Source organism: Furipterus horrens, unplaced genomic scaffold (assembly GCF_987537825.1).
Source record: "Furipterus horrens unplaced genomic scaffold, mFurHor1.1.pri manual_scaffold_2, whole genome shotgun sequence".
NCBI classification, from domain to species: Eukaryota; Metazoa; Chordata; class Mammalia; order Chiroptera; family Furipteridae; genus Furipterus; species Furipterus horrens.
The window spans coordinates 42,704,369-42,708,762 of NW_028327172.1; the positions used below are offsets into that span (position 1 = coordinate 42,704,369).

At 39.6% G+C, this 4,394-nt stretch overlaps 1 pseudogene; it reads left to right on the top strand.

The window, feature by feature from the left end:
- The first annotated feature begins 206 nt into the window (after nt 1-206).
- LOC150018308 (olfactory receptor 52H1-like) lies at nt 207-1,118 on the top strand (annotated as a pseudogene).
- The last annotated feature ends 3,276 nt before the right edge of the window (nt 1,119-4,394 follow it).

The following is a 4,394-nucleotide window of genomic DNA, read 5'->3' on the forward strand; positions in this document are numbered from 1 at the left end:
CAGGAGTATTAGGTCGGGGGAATCTTTCCTAAGAGATGAGCAAGATAAGCATTGCTCTTAATACCAAAGGGAGTTTCTTTCTTGGCAGGTAGGAAAGAGGAGAGCTGGTCCTAAGGAGAGGGTGGAGGAATAATTACCATGAAATTCTCTTGTGTTCATTATACACAATTTATTTTTAGGACACAGAAGGTATTCATCAGAACTTAATGGTCATTTACAACCTGAGTATCCACAAAACAGATGCCTTCACCCTTTTGGGAATCCCTGGACTTGAGCAGTACCATGTCTGGATAAGCAGCATCCCTTCTGTTTCATCTACCTTGTGGCCATTGTGGGCAATGCTATCCTTCTCTACCTCATTGCTGTGGAGTTCGGTCTTCATGCATGGTGCGTGTTTTCTATTATTTCCATGCTAGCCATTACTGACTTCATACTGTCTACAGCATGTATCCCCAAAACCCTTACCATTTTCTGGCTTGGTCCCCAGAAAATCAGTTTTCCTGGATGTCTCACCCAACTATTCTTTCTGCATTGCAGCTTCGTCCTGGACTCAGCTGTTAGGCTGGCATGTCATTTGACTGACGTGTGGTCATCTACTTACCCTTGAGATACACCATTCAAGACCATTGTCAAAATTGTTATGGGAATTTCCCTCAGAAGTCACTGTGTTGTTCTCTGTTTTCTTTGTAGATAATCTACCCTTCTGCAGGAAACATATCATCCTTCATACATACTATGAGCATGTAGGTGTTGCCTTGCTTGCCTGTGCTGATATCTCCATCAGTATATAGTATGGGTTTTGTGTTCCCATCATGACAGTAATTTTACATGTGATCATAATTGCTGTCTCCCATACCTTCATCCTCTGTGCTGTCTTTCAACTCCAAAAAGAAGACCCTGGGCTCTGTAATCTGTGTCATCAGCATGCTCTATATATACCAGCATTTTTCTTCATGCTTGTAAATTGCTTTGGGCATAGTGTCTTTCTTGCCTTTCACATTATGTTTGCCAACCTCTATGTAATCATCCCACCTGCATTCAATCCTATTGTCTGTGGAGTAAAGACCTAGCATATCCAGGACAAAGTCCTTTTTCTGCTTTTTCCTGAGAGGTCTTAGTGATCTATGCCTGAAACCTGAGAGGCAGGCTCGAGTTCCTAGTATGTATTCAGATAAAGACTAACCTGGTAGCCAATGTCACCAGAGAAAAGAAAAATGAAAAAATTTCTTATTAATTAGTATCATGGTTTTGCTTTCTTTAAAAGTTTAGGTAGAAGGGTACTCAGTCATTACAGATGCATATAAATAAATACATAAATAAAATCTGAGCTTAGGAAATAATTATTTTAAAAAATTTCTGGAAACTAAAATTTTGCAATTTCTTATGATTACTAAAATGAATAAAATGATCAGTATCTATTTTTTATTATAAACATGTTCCTAAGGAATAAGAATTATTGTTTTCAGATTTATATGCTATAGTAGTTTATATATGATAGCAGGGCAAGTAATTTCTACTGTGATGACTCTGTGAGGTTCTGGAATTTTAATTTGGTTACTCCAATCCATTTCTAGACAGCATCAAGTATAGGTCCTGGCATGTATTAAGTGCATAAGCAATACTTACCAAGTGAATAATTGACAAACAATCAAGAAATTATTAAATTAAGAGTGCAAGTGTTTGTTTTGGACAAAGAAAGAAGACAATGATGAAACCCCAAACTTGCTTTTCGATTAGTCTTTGAGAAAGCCAAATGAGATGTGGGTGGGTAGAGTCCATTAAGAAGAAATAAATAGAGAAAGTTAAATTCCTATGGCCAGTAAGATGGAAAGGCATGTACTGACCAAGATGTAGGTTTGAAACTTGACCGATTGGAAGCATTGGTGGAGTCAATATAATGTTAATCTCTTTAAGTCTAGTTTAGTCAATATTTTAGAGTAATCAGTGTAATAAGTGGACTTGAGGCAATCAGATTTTGGTATGTAAACACAATGGAATACTATTCATCCATGAGAAAAAATGAGATCCTTACATTTGTGGTAATGTAGATGTAGGGTTTCAGGCTAAGTGAAATAAGACAGAGAAAGACAAATACTGTGTGGTATCACTTATATGTGGAATCTGAAAAAATGGAAAAGAATAACACAGAAACAGAGTAGAATGGTTGTTGGCAGGGGCTGGGTTGGGGGTAGCGGTAAGGAGACCCTAGTACTAACTTTTAGTTCTCTGTTGAATATGTCAGGAGATCTAATATACAGCATGTTGGCTATAGTTAATACTCTATTGTATACTTGAAGTTGACTAAGAGAATAAATCTTAAAGGCTCTCACCACCAAAAAAGTAACTATGTGATGTGGTAATTAACTTGATTGTCATATGTATATCTCTATCAGATCATCAATTTGTACATATGAAATAGATAGAATTTAAGTTTTTTCAATTATGCCTCAATAAACCTGCAAAAATAAATAAATAAAAGAAAGACAAGAAAAAGAAAGTCAGAGGAATTAACATATGCAAATAAATGGAGCTGAGAAAAAACTCACTGGAAACTGACAGAAGAATGGGTTTTAGATAAATGATTTGGCAAAAGGTAAGATTGCAGAAGATAAAAAATCCAAATTATTTTAAGGAGTTTAATATTCTAAGAACAATGGGAAACCATAGGAGTTTTAAGCAAGGTGGCAACAAAGTCTAAATTGTATTTAGAAACAATATTCATAAATTTATTATTTTTGTTAAGGAGTTTGCAATAGTTTTGGGTGGTGGTGGTTGGGGAGGTGTCACTGGATTCAGCAGCCACTCTATATTATTGACTTATGGACACATTAACCCTCAGTAGGTGGGCAGCCTCCTTAACCAAAGAAAATCCAATCCCATCAACTGCTTGAAAAAAAGGCAAAGTCAGCTCCAATTAGAAACAAATCAAACCAGAGGGCATAAGCCCATGACTGCATTACCCGAGTGACTGTCTGTACGTATAGGCCTCACTTAATCCTGTCTGCCGCGCTGCCTCCTGAGACTCAATGGTTTGGCTGAACTAAGTGGTTGGGTTGGTGAAGAATGGGGTGGTCTATGGGCTTCACTTTAAAACTGGTTTCTCTTTTCTATCCTAATGGCGTGGACTGAAAGGGCCCAGAGGTCTGAGAGGGGGGAAACCTAAACTATTTCCCTCAGCCCAAACTAAGTATAATGGGAAAAAGGGTTTTGGACAGGTGAGATGTGCCTAGCACACCTTCCTCCAAAGAAGCCTTTTTTTTTTTTTTCCCTCTAATGTGGGACATTGAAAAATTAATCCCTGCCTTTTGTCATGTAGTGGTTATGGATTGAATGATGTCTTTTAACCCTTTTTGCCAAATCTGTTGATCCCAAAATACAACAAGGATGCCAGCCTGTTAAACCAAGCACACCATTGTCCAGAGACAGTCAACTGACCTGGAGTCTGCACAATCCTTCCCCATGTGGGAAGGCCACCCTCCCCTCCACACCCCCACTCTTATTAGGGATTTCTGGACCCAAGGGTAGGTGGGATGACGACCATGTCCAGCTTGAAGCAGCTAGAGGAGCTCGAGACCTTCATCCATTGTCCTTTATAAGATTACAAAGCGTCTTAATATCTGAGAGGGAGGGATTGTTATTTTTTATTGTTAAAATTATTAATTGATCACTTATTTACTTAAAAAAGAAGAAGAAGAAGAATATATGAAAGGGTGAAGCAGGAGAGCTTGTATGTACGAGCCCTGGGAATGGACTTGAGGGGGTATTGCTGGGGGGGGTGCTGGGCGGAGGGGAGTAAAGGGGAAAAAGTTGGAACTATTGTAACCATTTAATTGATAAAATAAACTTGTAACCATTTTATTGATAAAATAAACTTAAAAATAATAAAAAATAAAAAAAATAATGTTTCCTATCAAAACACTGCTCCAAGGACATCGATCAGAAGCCCAGTGCCTGCATGATCCAGGAGCGCCGCTGGTGGGAAATGGGCAGGTTCTCATCACTAGGGCTCCCGCGGTGTATGGTGGCTGAGTCACACACTCACAAGTCCCCATGTGGCAGTGGCGATGAGTTCAGCCAGCAGCTGGCCAGGATGTTGTCCTGGGCCTGGGCCGCACAGATACATACTGAGGCTTCTGTGTCGTGTCTCAAGTTTTTCAGAGCTGAGTCATGGGAAGGAAAGGGGCCACTTGTGAAGACCAGGTCTCCACATGGGTCTCAGACCTTACCTTCCTTCTCACTTCCATGACAGGGCTTTGGCACCCTTTGTTCAACCTCCCCTCATCTTACCTTCCTCTCAGCTCTTCAAATTGTTTACACTTCAAAGCCTGAAGCAAAACCTGCCTCCTCCAGGAAGTCTTCTTGGAGTGCCCCAGCCTACCTTCAGTTTTCCCATC